Below are 17292 nucleotides of genomic sequence, written 5' to 3'. Positions count from 1 at the left end.
TCATCGTTAGTCGTTACATGTAAGTGTTGTTTTGAAATCTTTAAGTTAACGATCTTGTTAAATGTAATTAATTCATTGTTATTATACTTAAATGGGATGTTAAATTGTTATGTTAACATGGTGTATGAATATATCTTAACATCATATATATATATATATATATATATATATATATATATATATATATATATATATATATATATATATATATATATATATATATATATATATATATATGTTATAATACTATTACAACGATAATCGTTACGTATATATATTGTTTCGAAATTCTTAAGTTAGTAGTCTTGTTTTACATATGTAGTTCATTGTTAATATACTTAATGATATATATAATTATCATTTTATAATGTTAAATATAGTGTAACAATATCTTAATATGATACATATGTATTTAGTAAGACGTTGTTATAACGATAATCGTTATATATATCCTTTCGAGTTTCTTAACTTAGTAGTCTCATTTTTATGTATATAACTCATTGTTAATATACCTAGTGATATACTTACTTATCATAATATCATGTTAACTATATATATATATATATATATATATATATATATATATATATATATATATATATATATATATATATATATATATATATATATATATATATATATATATATATATATATATGTCATATAGTTTTTACAAGTTTTAACGTTCGTGAATCGCCGATCAACTTGGGTGGTCAATTGTCTACATGACACTCATTTCAAATAATCAAGTCTTAACAAGTTGATTGCTTAACATGTTGGAAATATTTAATCATGTAAATATCAATTTCATTTAATATATATATAAACATGGAAAAGTTCGGGTCACTACAAACTTATCATGTCATGCCACAACTAGGTGGGAGAAAGTGTTAGCCAGCCCGACAACCTTCGCTTTTGATCGCAATACAACTTTCGAAAACCTCCCACTTGTAGACTTCCCCGACCACTTCTTTGATTTTGTAGCATGCAATCAGCAGCGCAGCCATGTGCCGAACAACACTGTACTTGCAGGTAAACTTAACATTGTTGCAGTTATTTTTTAAACTTACACTTACATACTCATGGATATGTGTTTTAAACAAACAGACTACATTGGCTGTATTAACCGCCTTGAAGACCCGGTAGTGATGGGAGATCCTAATCGCAGGCAGGTTATAAGAAGAACCATTTATCCCACAAACCTCAAGTAAGCCATTGTTAACCAAACTTTGGAAGAAAAAAAAACAATATCTATCTTGACCTTATTTAGGCTATACAGCTAGAAACATTTAGACATTTTTAATTAAAAACTATTTTTATGTATTTTGGCTCCTAACATTATTGTACAATAGGCGACTTTTACAAGGAAGTCCCATAATTAGTTTCTAAATATTGTTTTATCTACAAATTTATACGCAGCTGTGATGCAGTTCAAGTAACCCTCTGGAACGAGCTAGCAACTGCTTTTGATGCAGACACATACGACTCTATGGAAAAACATGTTATTTTAGCAGTCAGCTCGTGTCGACCAAAAGTTTACCGTGGTACCAACACAGAAAAAAAAAACTCTTACTTGCTCCCCAAATATTTAATCTACTCATGGGTCAATAATGACTGATTTACTAACTTTTACATTCTATGTTTCAAAAGGTGTGCTACAGCTTAATGGAATGCAGGCTACACATTTTTACTTCAACCCGCCAATACCAGAATTTATCGATTCAATTGATGAGTGAGAAGCACTTTTACTCCTATCATGGAAACCATATATAAATAAATACTTGAAAATAATTGTCATGACTTATTTACACAGGTACATGGCACGTTTCTTAGCCAACCCACCATTGCTCATTAACCGACAGAGGTCTCCTGACATTGCAATTGAGCACAACCACAACAGGTTTCCCATTGCAGAACTACTGACACACAATCTCAACAACTGCAGGGTAAGTATAATATTTTAAAAAAGAAAAAAAAACCTTTCTAATTGCAACTTCGTTACACGCGAATAAAAATACTTGTGCAGACTGTAGAATTCACTTGCTAAGCCATTATCGAGCAAGTAGGTGGTAACAGAGACTGGTACTATAAAAGTTGCAATGACTGCACCTTCAAGGTTATAGAGGAAGTCGATGAACCTGACAAATACACTTGCAGAACACATGGCCCCCAGGCAACCTACAGACCAGCGTATGAAATGATAACACCTTAATTTTGTTCCCGCCATATTCATGCTAATAAAATTGCCCAACTCTTTATGTGTCAACTATGTTTATAATAAGTTACAAATATTTTTTATATGTGACAGTTACTGTTTCAAAACAATCGTCAATGATAACTCAACAACTGCATTCTTTACGTTCTTCGCTGACGCTGAAAACCAAATTATTGGGCACACATGCAATGAGCTGGTGATAGTTAGAGGTTTTGACCAGGCCCACGAACTGCCAGACATTATAAAAGCTATTGTAGGACAGTCACACACATTTCAGTTCCATTATAATCCGCAATCGAGGAAACAATACCCAGAATTTGTTGTCGATAGGCTGCTTGATGAAGTGCCCAACGACACACCGACTGTCACCCCGGTTAACAGTCCCACGGACATTCAACAAAGCCCAGAAGGTTCAACTCTTAGACCATCTTCTTCTTCTTATTTTCCCTGGTGCATTATATTTAGTTTTTTCCATGTCCTTCTCATTTGCAGTTTTATTGTTGTTCCTTTTTCAACCTTGAATATGTGTATGCTCATTATACCCAATATGCCATTGAGCAGGTTCGGGGGCCACCACACCACCTCCACCAAGTGAGCAGTCAGAACCAGTGAAAGAGGCAAAGGATGTCACAAATCGCAGGTCAGCTAGGCGCACTCTATTCACCGTAGAACATGATGAAAATGTGGGAGGCACAAAGAAAATGCGCGGGGAACAGGGAAAATAGAAGCGCACAAATGCTATATTTTTTGGGGTGTTAACGGTAACAAGAAAAACCAAACTTATTTGTTTCATCTGGATGGATGAAGTTTGTTCGTTTAAATGGCTATAATCACGGAGACGAGATCTGGATTGTATTCGAATGGTCCGAAGGCAGGTTTATCGTTGCATGGGATGATGTTCACAACTTTAACCATATTATATGATTAGGCTGTTTAGATGTGAAGACAGAATAGCTAACCTCTTTTGATATGTGTATGAAGCTAATGTGTATGTCTTTTGATACTTAAACATTAGGTGCTTCTAAACTTGAAGTTGTTGGATAGTTTACGATGTACATTATGGTAACTTTGCAACTGTTTAATAGTTTCGCACATGTTTTGACTTTATAATGAATACCTATAACGGTAAATTGTGCACTATCTAATACTTTGACAATCGCTATCTTTATAAAATAGCAATCAATAATTAAAGCCACGTAGCGCGCACCCCTCAATCTGGTTGAAATCAAAGTAGATTAGAAACTTTAGTGAACCTTCGGTGGCTGGTTAGCACAAGGTAGATAATTGCTATATGTTGATAGTGTATAAGCATAAATTTAGCTCGTGTGATACATAAAAAGAAAAATAGAAAAATTATTCACTCTATATGGCGAAATGTTAAATTTATATAGTTCAATTGAATTGAAGTCAATAATAAGAAGTGGAATTTTTCATTCGCGGGTGTATTTCAAAAGTTTGGTAATCACTACCTTTTCATATTTTAATTTTCCATTTCGAAAATATTGGACATTAAAACAATATTAGATTGGTGTTGATTGGACTAATATTTTAGGTAAATAATATTTGTATAAATGTAATATCAATTATTAGATGAGAGGAACCGATAAACTGACATGTAACAGAAATAAATGAGGAGTTGACACTTCAACATGTTGCACACGTTTTATATAATGTAATAGATAGATAGATAGATAGATAGATAGATAGATAGATTATAGTTTTAATCTTTCAATAAAATAATAAGTAAATAAATAAACTCTACAAATCATATAGAAATCAAATATTCAAGTTATGTATATCAACTCAATGCATTGTCTTTTATATAATAGAGTTAATAAATAAATTTTACTTATATTCTATTAAATAGAATGTAGAAGATACATCCAAACTTTTTATAAATATATTTAGAAGTTGATATCGATATGTAAATCGTATGTACGTTCATATGTAAATCGTATTTACGTTCACACAAATTTTTTTATACTTTATCTTATATTGCATTCTATGTATATTTATATATATATATTTACAGTTATGACAGAACCTCACTTTATTGATATGTGAATGTTATGTATATTCATAATAATTTTATACCCTTTACTTATAAAATATTCAGTCTAACCTAACTATACATAACTTAATGTTTTACTCGTGACAAACTAAAAATTATAATTATTAGTATTTTATTATAAGAAGACTACTTAACTTAATATAACTCATGAGAATCGATACTATTTTCAAACATTATTTAAAAAGATCTCGTGCAATTACTTACATCAATCCAGTTCTTTATAGACTATAAAATCGATATCTATATTTATACACTGACAATTAGTCCGTGTATATTTATGTGTATTTTCTGGAATGTCTGTACTTTTAGAATAGATTTTGTCATTAGTAGCTAGCATAATTTCATCCTTCAAGTTATAAAATGTTGTTACAATTCTTGTAATATTTATAGGTTGCCAATGTAATTAGTATGGGAAATAATTTCCACACATCATTTTTTGATCCATGTACACATAATTACTTATTTTACTCTTAATTATACTTACAATAATAATACTCCGTGTATGTTCAATTCTCTAGATTAATTTAAGGACATAACTGTAAGTTTATAAGATAAAAGTGTACATGAATTTAAAAATGTTGGTGATTTTAGCATGATCCAACGTCATTTTAGTTGATTGGATTGCTAAGTTGAAAGTGCTCGAACCATTTAAACGCTACATGAATTTGGGGAGTGTGAAGTACACGTTCGTAAAGTGTAAAATGGTTTGAGGATATGTTGTGAGCTTGGAAATAACATTTGGAACTTAAAGAATGCGAAACGCGACTTGAAAGAATGCGAAACGCGACTTGAAAGGCTAAACGCACTTGAAAATAAGTTTAAACTTGATTTTGGTGTGCAGTAACTTTAAATCACGACGTGGCTCATGGGCCCGCGGCGCGGCTTAAAGGGTGATTTTAAGTTCGAGAGTTTTGTCATTTTTGAAAGTGTTAGCCCGCGACGCGGCTCCTGGACCCGCGGCGCGGCTTAACACTGAACTCGCTGAAAAGGTGTCTTTTCAACCCAAAAGGCACATTTGAACCCCAAACGTTATGGGATTGTTCCAGGACATTTAAGAGTGGTTTTTACATGCATTTAGTCTTGTTTAAGCACAAATACATGAGTATAAACTTCCAAGCTATGTATAAGGTATCATGAAAGGTTGTGACTTTTGGTAAACACCTTTTGACCCATTATAAATATATGGATTCATTTCCATATGAAGGGTTAGACTTTTTACACAATGTTCCAGATTTTGAACATGTCTAACACACTTTCAACACAAAACTTACAGATTATACTTTCTAGAATTGCAAGGAACAATTATCTTTTGGTCAAGACGATTGTTCATACTAGTCTTATCCTAATAGTGATTTCGTGTAACCCGTGACCAAGTGAGTCGAAATACTCTATTAAGAAAGTGTTTTCACGATTCTAGTATCAATCCGGTTGTTGATTCTTTACCCACTAATCCATATTTCTCCAACAATTTAATAGAGTATTTTTGGGAATCAAGACCGGGGTGAATCTGTGAAGTTTGAAGGCATGGATTTTGGTATATGGCAGAAAATTATGGACTTATGGGATTCATATTGGATGTGCATAAGGATATGATCATCAAGTAGATGGATGAAGATTCATATGGGAGTTTCATATGGTGGAACTCTAAGAGTACGCATTTTCTGTTTATATTGTTTTATTTTATGCCTTGATTGATGAGATTGATGATATGAATAAGAATGGACACATGAAACTAGTTAAATTATATGTCTAAATTAATTGGTGTTTGACATGCTTCATATTAAAACAGTTTGCATGAATGGTACAGAGAATTTATTAAATGGTGTCTTACACCATGTATTCATCTTGTGATGAATGAATGGTACTCATTTTAACTATTTTTAATAACACGAAAATTTATTTATTCTTATTCTGGAAGCATATCATCAATCAATAATTCATTTATTTGTATATAAAAGTAATAAGATGTGTTGGTTAAATACTTGGACTAATATACATATACTTACAAAAGTAGTATGTATGTGGCATTTATGAATGACATACATTCATATTTGTTTATAGTCGTAACTGTCTTATGGTTTGTTCATGCCGGTTGTGTCTCTTAAATTACGGTAAAGCATAATTGTTAAGACTGACCATAATAAATGAATTATGAAATTGGTTAGAAAAATAATGATTTGTTTTTGTGGCTGTTTTGTAAATGGCAAAACAAATCTAAAGGCTGATTTTAGTCTTGGTGTCAATAACTTGAGAAATAAACAATGGTCAAGTTTGAATATGCATATACATGTATTATATGCGTATGGTGGTAAACTAGTTGTGATAAACTATATGTGAATATTTGATGTCAATAAAAGGATGTGTTTAATATGTTCTTTGGAAATTGACATGGAAACTCTCTATGGTTGTTCATATTATGATTGTTGGTAAAATAATGGATTGTTTGATAACAATTGTTAGAATATTTACGGGTAGTAATAATCCTTGGAAAAGTCACAAGACAACATTGTATGATTGTAAAGTGACTGTTTTGGTTACCAAATAAATGTCCGTGAAATACTTATTCATTGATGAGATATGTCCATAAATCTTTTGATGTTTATCAAGATGGTACAAGTAAGTGAAACGAATATGTTTTAATATGAAACAAGGATGAGATGTTGTTTAATTGTTTCTAAATACCGGTATGCTATAGAAATTGGTGGTATGGTGTATATGACTACATCAAGTGACTAATTTAGCATGGTGTTAGAAAGATTAAACATGGTCTAGTAGTATTCATTGTGATGAGACTTAAGTATTTTAATATATACTTGTAAAAGTTAATCATGGACTATGGTTTAATTCACAATGTGAAATCCTTAAGGCATATTAAAATTGTATTGAATTTACTATTGATCAATAAGATGATACATCTACAAGTTGTTGGATTTACACTTGGAATAGATGGGGTATCTTGGATCAAAAAGGTTGATGTTAAGATTATGGATATCATAAACTTGTTGTCATTACTTCTTGGTTTAGAAGTGGATTGACTAGGGTATGTTTATAACATTAATCTCACTACCTAATGTAATGGTAATAATTGTATACACAAGGATAATGGGGATACATTATCAAGGGTGTATGAATTATAAGGATTACATTGATGACTTGTGAAAAGTGTACATGTGCAAGGACTAATCAATCAATTGTTTTGAGTACTTACAAGATTCTTATGGTATAATAAGAACTTGGTAAATAATTGGTTTAAAGGATTGCAAAAGAATGGAAATTGATTGAAGTCGTAATGAATAAGATCAAAATTTATGGTGATCCCTAGTTATGGGATGTCACGTGACTAAGGCATGTATTTGAATGTACAAGTGAAAGTCTAGACGCTTATGCCTTAGACAAATTATGTTTCGTGAGGTTTATCACGAATGAAGTGATGTATGTGAATTTTGTTGGGTTATAACAAAAGTTTGACTAAATCACTTGATAAAAGCATTAGCCGGATGCGCGTAAAAGTTGGCTAATGTTGTGGGATTGAAGTCCATTTAGATCTTCCATAGTGGGATACCAATTCCCTTCTAGTACAATGCTAGGAGCTGAATTCAATGAGGAAAGCCTACTATCTGAAGATTAGAACACATTTAATATATGATCCCAAAGTATGTGTTCAGACCCGTGAGATAAAGATGGTTGAAGTTAAATACTTCTTAATAGTTGTCTTGAAAAATTGCATCGCGGGAGCAAGATTAAAGAAACCACCTATGTGAACATGAGGTTAAGCCGCCTCAAGAAAGCTTGGGACTTAGCTTTTGATATGTTCATGAGAGGATTGGGACACAAGGCTTATAATAGTGTCGGGTTAATTGTAGAAAGTATGGAACTAGTGTGTATATTATCGACAGGTTTTCAAATGAATTGATGGGTTCAAACTATTAGAGCACTCTGATTTTCGAATTCTTGCACGTGTAATATACTATGTGTAAATTCAATCCATGTGACATTTACACTTATGCACTAGTTATCTGTTTGTTGGTATTTTAGTAATCAAGGATCATATTAAAATGGGGGAGAATTGTTGGTGATTTTAGCATGATCCAACGTCATTTTAGTTGATTGGATTGCTAAGTTGAAAGTGCTCGAACCATTGAAACGCTACACGGATTTGGGGAGTGTGGAGTACACGTTCGTAAAGTGTAAAATGGTTTGAGGATATGTTGTGAGCTTGGAAATAACATTTGGAACTTAAGAAATGCGAAACGCGACTTGAAAGAATGCGAAATGCGACTTGAAAGGTTAAACACACTTGAAAATAAGCTTAAACTTGATTTTGGTGTGCAGTAGCTTTAAGCCACGGCGCGGCTCATGGTCCCGTGGCGCGGCTTAAAGGGTGATTTTGAGTTCGAGAGTTTTGGCATTTCTGAAAGTGTTAGCCCGCGGCGCGGCTCCTGGACCCGTGGCGCGGCTTAACACTGAACTCGCTGAAAATGTGCCTTTTCAACCCAAAAGGCACATTTGAACCCCAAACGTTATGGGGTTGTTCCAGGACATTTAAGAGCGGTTTTTACATGTATTTGGACTTGTTTAAGCACAAATACATGGGTATAAACTTCCAAGCTATGTATGGGGTATCATGAAAGGTTGTGATTTTTGGTAAACACCTTTTGACCCATTATAAATATATGGATTCATTTCCATATGAAGGGTTAGACTTTTTACACAATGTTCCAGATTTTGAACATGTCTAACACACTTTCAACACAAAACTTACAGATTATACTTTCTAGAATTGCAAGGAACAATTATCTTTTGGTCAAGACTATTGTTCATACTAGTCTTATCCTAATAGTGATTTCGTGTAACCCGTGACCAAGTGGGTCGAAATACTCTATTAAGAAAGTGTTTTCACGATTCTAGTATCAATCCGGTTATTGATTCTTTACCCACTAATCCATATTTCCCCGACAAAAATAGTGTGTTAGGATCACCTTCCAATAAGTATAGCAGCCAAGAATCATTTGATTTTATGGTATCAAGAGCCATATCTCTTCTTTTCTTTCTTCTTCCCCTAAAACCTAATGTGCCGTTTTTTCTCCTTTATATCATTTTCCGATTGATTTTTTTTTTATTGCCGACTACAAGTGTTCTGTTTGATCGGTTAGTCAAAGGTACAAAATTGTGTTGATAATTAAGATATTGGCTACCTAATTCTCAACTCTTGAATTGCTTATAAACACGTGGAGTATATACATTTCTCCACCAAATTTGTTAAAACAACACAAGAGTAACACGTAGGTTGTCAGTTGACTTACTTTTCTCCAACAAATTATTACTTCTATTGGACCATCTTTGTTTCTTGTTATTATTTTTTTTTTCTCAACCAATCATTGGGATCCTTGATTGATCAGTGAACTATTAGTCTATATTATTATTAGTCCATGTATTACTCTCATTGGGCTTAGCCCTTTTAGCATTGTTAGGGATTTTGCCTATATAAGATCACTATTGTATTATGTATTGGTATTCAACAAAATAATAGCAATCCATTCTATTGTTTAACAACACATGCACGCCCTCAAACGGATAATTCGCTATATTCAGGGTACCACTAATCTTGGGTTACAATTATACGCATCATCTCCTACTAGCTTGGTTGCCTACTCAGACGCTGATTGGGCCGGTTGCCCAACTACCAGACGATCTACCTCCGGTTACTGTGTTTTTCTCGGTAATAACCTTTTATCATGGTCATCCAAGCGGCAAGTCACGCCCTCTCGCTCCAGTGCCGAAGCGGAGTATCGCGGGGTTGCCAATGCTGTTGCCGAGACTTGCTGGATTCGTAACCTTCTCCGAGAGCTTCAGTGTCCTCTCACCTCAGCCACTCTGGTATATTGTGATAATGTCAGCTCGGTCTACCTATCTACTAATCCAGTTCAGCATTAGCGGACTAAGCATATCGAGATCGAAATTCACTTTGTTTGCGATCTTGTTGCCCAGGGACAGGTGCGAGTTCTTCATGTGCCGTCCAGATATCAGTTTGCAGACATCTTCACCAAAGGTCTCCCATACGCATTGTTTGACGAGTTTCGATCCAGTTTGAGCGTCCGGTGTACTCCCGCTCCAACTGCGGGGGGATGTTAGTCTATATTATTATTAGCCCATATAGCTCAGTACGCACAAATAAGCAGTTTCGCGAAAACACAAAGCACAAAAGCAAGTCGAAAAAGTCGGGTCGTTACATTACCCACCTGTTAATGGAAATTTCGTCCCGAAATTTGAGGAGTGACTAAAAATGGTTAGATGATAAGTTAGCCCAACCCTATTGTGGACTTAGGTCCGTTAGGGTTTAAAGTCGTTAGGGTTTCATTGTATTATAAATAGCGTACGAGTACTTAATAATAATAACGGGTTTACAATGTTAAACATGGTAAACCCGTTATTATTATTAAGTACTCGTACGCTATTTATAATACAATGAAACCCTAACGACTTTAAACCCTAACGGACCTAAGCCCACAATCGGGTTGGGCTAACTTATCATCTAACATGAACGAATCAATGGAAGCACAATTCCATAACAATTGCAAACGAAGTAAGAATAGCACCAGCGACGGTCGCTGTCTAGTGGACATATCGGCAATGGAAATTCTAGAAACCTTATAGGAACAGGACCTCGTTACTTTGTTGCCAATGGACCCCCATTTAATAATTGGGCCAGACATAGTTAAGCTTATTATCCTTGTGCTTGGTTGTCCAATTGCTCCCAGCGGACCCCAAGGCATATCAATAATATTCACCAGCCTCAGCAATTTTGGCCCGCTAATTATAGTTTGGGATTATCACCAAAAAGCCCATTTTTTAAACCTTATTTGCGTGAGAGCCCAAAAAATAAAAAATTGCCAATTTGCCCTCGCAAGGAGCAAGGTGCATCTTGCTCCCTTGCGCCTTGCGTCCTTGCGACCTTGGTTTCACGTGAGAGAAAAGGGCAAGGCACCTTGCTCCTTGCTCCCAGGTGGAAGCAAGGACGCAAGGTGCCTCTTGCTCCCTTGCTCCTAGGTGGAAGCAAGGACGCAAGGCTCTTCTTGCTCCCTTGCTTCCACCTGGGAGCAAGGTGCCTCTTGCTCTCTTGCTCCCAGGTGGTAGCAAGGACGCAAGATGCCTCTTGCTCCCTTGCTCTTAGGTGAAAGCAAGGACGCAAGGTGCCTTTTGCTCCCTTGCTTCCACCTGGGAGCAAGGAGCAAGGCACCTTGCTCCCAAGTGGAAGCAAGGGAACAAGAGGCACCTTGCGTCCTTGCTTCCACTTGGGAGCATGGGAGCAAGGTGCCTTGCTCCTTGCTCCCAAGTGCAGCCAAGGTCGCAAGGCGCAAGGGAGCAAGAGGCACCTTGCTCCTTGCGAGGGCAAATTGGCAATTTTTTTATTTTTTGGGCTCTCACGCAAATAAGATAAAAAATGGGCTTTTTGGTGAAAATCCCTTATAGTTTTCCAGGGACTGGACTAAAGACCTCTTATCCGCAGGCACTGGACTAAAGACCTCTTATCCACAGGCTTTCAGTGCATCCACACGTCAAGTACCAATCGATGATAACTGGCACATGGATACTGGGGCCACTGCTCACCTAGCCTCAGATTCAGGTAAACTCGACACTATTTTTAATAAAAGCATTATATCATCAGTTATTGTCGGTGACGGTTCCACCAAACCCGTTTTAACATCCGAAAATGCCACTTTACCCAACCCCTACCGACCTTTACACCTTCACAACATCCTTGTTACACCTAATATTGTTAAAAACCTAATTTTTGTCAAACAATTTAATAAAGATAACAAATGCACTATTGATTTTGGCGAATTTGGTTTTTTCGTAAAGGATGCCCGGACCAGACATACTCTTTTTTGATGTGACAGTGATGGTGACCTTTACCATGTCACTTCATTTAACATTTCCAACATTGCTTTACTTACTTCAAGTCAATCTTTTTGACACAATCTCTTAGGACACTCAGGCGATCATATTTTACATACTTTAGTTTCTCGTGGTTTTTTCAATTGCAGTATGATTAATCCATAATTAATGTGTTACTTAATTAAGGATTGAGTGCAATGAGATTAAGATAGAGGATGAGATGTTTGATGATTATTTTGGGCCCTGATGATCGTCTTTCACTTTAACAATCAAGTGATCAACCACCCCGACCTGGTCTTGATTGTTAATTAGCATGATTCACCTTGGCACGATGTAAAAGTTCCTTGGACAAGATCACAAGAGAAAATTACAAAGGTCCGGGCAAATGGCAGAGAATCAACAACCCATAAATGAGAGGCCAAGCTCTCTATTTATAGTATTCGAAATATTCGTAGTTCTGCGGATTGTTTAACTATCCGAGGAAACTTAGCGAAGTAAACCGCAGTCTTTTATTAACGCAGAAACTGATCCGCAGTCTTTATTTTTGGCGAATATTCCAAGCCTTTTGAATATAGTTCGCGTAACTTTTGTTTTTAGCCTTTAGTAAATAAAATATAGTTCGCGTATCTTTATTTTATGATATCCCCTCGCCGCATCCAAAAAACATTTATATGGAAAAAGTGGATAGTTATCCTTGGGGCACGCTTTATTTAAATCCTTGTAATCAATACACATTCTCCACTAGCCATCAGGTTTTTTCACCAAAACTGGATTCGCAATCCATGATTGATGTTGAACTTCGCGTAAAATTCCAGCTTTCACCAATTTCGTTACCTCTTCGCACAGCCACTTAGTGCGATCTGGGCCATGCCTCTACGCTTCTGCACTACAGGTTTTAAAGCCGGATTTATATTAAGTCTGTGTTCCGCAATATGTCGCGGAACACCAGTCATATCATTTTCGCACCAAGCAAAAACATCCATGTATTGCTCAAGTAACTGCACAATCTGTTTCTTGGTATCCGCATTAACATTGCATCCCACTTTAATTTTTTGATCGGGATATGCAAGATTTACCACTACCATGTTGTCCGCGGCATCAACGGTTTTTTGAACTGCACTTTTCACATTAACAGCCGCATAAATAGGCATGATGCTTGCTGAACTTATCGTCGCAACACCTTTATGCGTTGCGAATTTAATCATGCCATGAATGGTAGATGGGACAATTCCAAATTTACCCAAGGCAGTTCTGCCTAACAACATGTTATAGCGAGAAGAAGTCCGCATAACATAGAAGTCTTGCCGCGCTTGCCGCACTAAACTATTATCATTTTCATCAAAAAGCTCGACATCTAAAGGCAATACTCCCATAGACAATGAAGATTCTCCCGCAAAACCAGTTAGCGAGGCTGCGGTTGATTGTAAATTTGCTCTAACACTTTCTGGCAGTTGAACAAAACATTGCTCATAAACAATGTCAATACTGCTGCCATTATCAACATGAACTTTCATGATTGTGATTCCAATTTGCGCGACATTGCACGATACTACTATCCCTGCAATGCGATAATGGGGTGAATATAATAAAGCCTCCTTTCACGATCTCTTTTCCATTCATGGCATCGAGTTTCGTTTTTCCTACCCGCACACCTCTCAGGAAAATGGCATGGCAGAACGCATGATCCGCACCATAAACAACTCTGTCTGATCTCTTCTTTTTCTAGCTCGACTCCTTCCAGAATATTGGGGTGAGGCACTTCATATAGCCACTCATTTACTCAATATTCTACCCTCCACATCCATCTCTAACGATATCCCCGTTTATTCGACTTTTCAGCAAACACCCTAAATTCTCTCACCTTCGAGTCTTCGGTTGCTTGTGTTATCCACATCTTCAAACACCTCACAAACTTGCTAAACATTCTACACCATGCATCTTTCTTGGCTATCCGACCAACCATCGTGGGCATCGTTGTCTTGACCTTGATTCTAAAAAGATCATTATTTCATGACATGTCTCATTTGATGAAACTATATTTCCTTTTGGTTCGATGCAACCAAACTAGTCTCCCTCTTATTTTTTCCTTGAAATTCCCGGTGAGTTTCAACCTCACCCACATCATCATCATCATTATCATCATCATCATCATCATCATCATGAAACTCTGAGTATTCCTACTCTCACCTCTACTTCCGCACCTCCAGACTTACCCACATCTTCGACCTCAATTAATTTTAAAGCACCTATTCCTTCTACTCCGACTGATCCGGTCTCTGCTTCGTCCACCACACAGAACAAACATCCCATGCTCACCCGTGCAAAAACTGGAATTTCAAAACCCATCAATCGTCTAAACTTACATATAACCACACTGTTAGTTAGTGGTCCAATGATAATATTCAAATGTTAACCACTTTTTTTTTATGATGACACCATGTATTATGTGCTTAAACAGCGTATAGAACAACACAAGTTCACAAGCCTACACAATCTCTAGCAAACGACCAATACACAAAATAGTTAAGTCAAAAGAGTCAATTGAAAAACACTCTAGGAGCACGGCTGGGTCCACAGTCGACTGCAGGTCAGACCGTGGGATGCCCTGTACCTTGGTTCTTCGAAACAAGGTGCACGGTCGACTCCACGGTCAGCTGTGGGTCAACCGCAGTTTCTTCTGTCCGAAATTTTTTGATCGCAAAATGTTTGACTACTTCAGGGCATCTATAATTTACAAAAATCATTTAAACATACTTAGAATAGTTGCCTCCTTTATATTCAAATGAGTTTTGGCCACTAAAAGACTAAATTTGGTTAATCACACTTAATGACGTCTTAATGACACTTTTAGCTTATGATAAATGTTAAACACGCAAGCAAGGTTGGAGAATTCAGATCTCGGGGAGATCTCATTTGGACCTTTTTAGGGAGATCTTGGCGTCTCGGAACAATCTCGGGGAGATCTCGGACGTTGACTTTATAGTTTTTTTAATAAAAATATACATAAAAACATAAATATATGTATACTTATATACGTTTTTATGAGATTTTACAAATATATCCGAGAAATGAGCGAGAAAATCTTAGAAATTACGAATTTTACAAGAAAATCTTACAAATGAGCAAGAAAATTTGAGAAATCGAGACTTTGACTAAGTTTGACCCGGTTGACCGAGAAATCTCGGGAGATGAACATCTTGTCTCGGTTGCCTTCTAAAAACGAGATCTCGGGGGAGATCTCGAGGAGATCTCTGGAGATTTACAACACTGCACGCATGTATGGCTAAAAGTTCTTATTCAAAAGTCATCTTTTTTAAATCTAAATAAAAAGTAATGAAATTTTTAAGATGTTCATTAAAGTCCCAATGATGCTCTCCACTTGATCAACCATTAATCATTACTTACATGCTTGATAAGAGTTTAGTGTAAACTCCTAAAAGTCTTCATATAAAAACAAGTTGGTCTAATTTGGAAGATTGCAAGTAACCAATGAATGCATATACTTGCAAAACTAATGTTGATACAAGGCTTGAAGACTTGTGACTTGAAGTTTGGATGCTTGTGGTTATCATGGGATCAAAATTCTGCACTTACCTTAAAGAGAAATCAATGACACACCACTAGTACAATGAGACTTTCTTCTTTTAAGACAAGGTCAACCTCAAAGAATACATCAAAGATAAAAGGGGTAATGCAGGTCTTTTCAGATGTTTTTGGCATCTAATTATAGCCATCCAATACGGGAAAATGACAAAGTTAAAGGTCTCAAACGGCTACAATTTCAAAGGTCAGAGACCTGCACGGTCGATCCACGGTCGACCGTGAGGTGAGCCGCAGACAGCCGGGTTTGAATTTCTCTTGCCTATAAAAGTCAAACCTTGTAGCACTTGAAGACTCACCTCTTGCACTTACATTTCCATACATTTACTGATATCATTCAAATATTATTGTTATCTATTTAGAGTGATTCAAGCAGGAGTGGTTGTAAACTTAGTTTTGAGTTTACTTGTAAACTATCTTTTTAAAGAGATCTAGAAGATAGGTGAGGTTTCACTTAGTGGAAGTATTAGGATCTTGTGGTAAGAACATTTGGTGATTGTAAATTCTTCAAAGGAACGTAAGGGTTCATAAGTTGCGGCTTATTGAGGGCTAGTGTTGTATCTGGACACTCCATCGAGTTTCGAGCATCATAGTGAAACTAACTCTCAGTTCGTTAGAATTGAGGAGTGGATTAAGAAAAATTAGTTAAAATCTTCCCGAACACTATAAATCTCCGTGTTTGTTCTCTTATCCCTGATCTTTATATTTATTGTATTTCTGAGCAAACTAATCAAATCACACTATAGTAATCTCAAGTTCTAAATCAAAAAACCCACTAAGTAACTATTATCAGAGCGGTTGCTCTAAACGTTTTGCTAAAATTGTTATTTTTGAGATAAAAATTAATTTTTGCAAACTTTTGTGTTAAAGATTATGGAAAAAAAATTTGAGAACTTGAGCTGTAGTGAAGGTTCCTCTATGCAAAGACCTCCACTACTTGAGATTGAAGGATTTTGGTATTAGAAACAAAGATTTTAAACATATGTCCGTGCAAAAGATATAGATGTTTGGAACATCGTTACTAAGGGTGATTATGTTCCATTCAAACTTAGTGAGGATTGAAAAACTAGAATAATTATACCCGAAGATAAAACGGATGTAGGGAAAAACTATGAAGTTAAACTTGTCATATTTAACGTTTTCCCTAGAAAAGAATATGAAAGGGTCTTTATGCTTAAGAGTGCAAATGAAATATGGGATAGTTTAATAGTTACTCATCAAGGAAATGTACAAGTTATTGAAAATAAAATTGAACTACTAGTAGCTCAATATGAACAATTTGTTATATCGGATGATGAGAAAATTGATATCGCTTATTCTAGATTTAACAATATATGTTTAAGTTTGAAAGCTTTAGATACTATCTACACGAACAAGCAATATGTTCGGTAATTCTTAATAGCATTACCCTCAAAATGGAGACCTAAAGTGACGGCAATATATGAGTCAAAAGACTTGGAATAATTGTCTCTTGATGAGCTCATTGGAAATCTTAAAGTCCATGAGGTCA

This window comes from Rutidosis leptorrhynchoides, chromosome 2 (assembly GCF_046630445.1).
Source record: "Rutidosis leptorrhynchoides isolate AG116_Rl617_1_P2 chromosome 2, CSIRO_AGI_Rlap_v1, whole genome shotgun sequence".
Taxonomy (NCBI): domain Eukaryota; kingdom Viridiplantae; phylum Streptophyta; class Magnoliopsida; order Asterales; family Asteraceae; genus Rutidosis; species Rutidosis leptorrhynchoides.
This window is presented reverse-complemented; position numbering follows the sequence as displayed.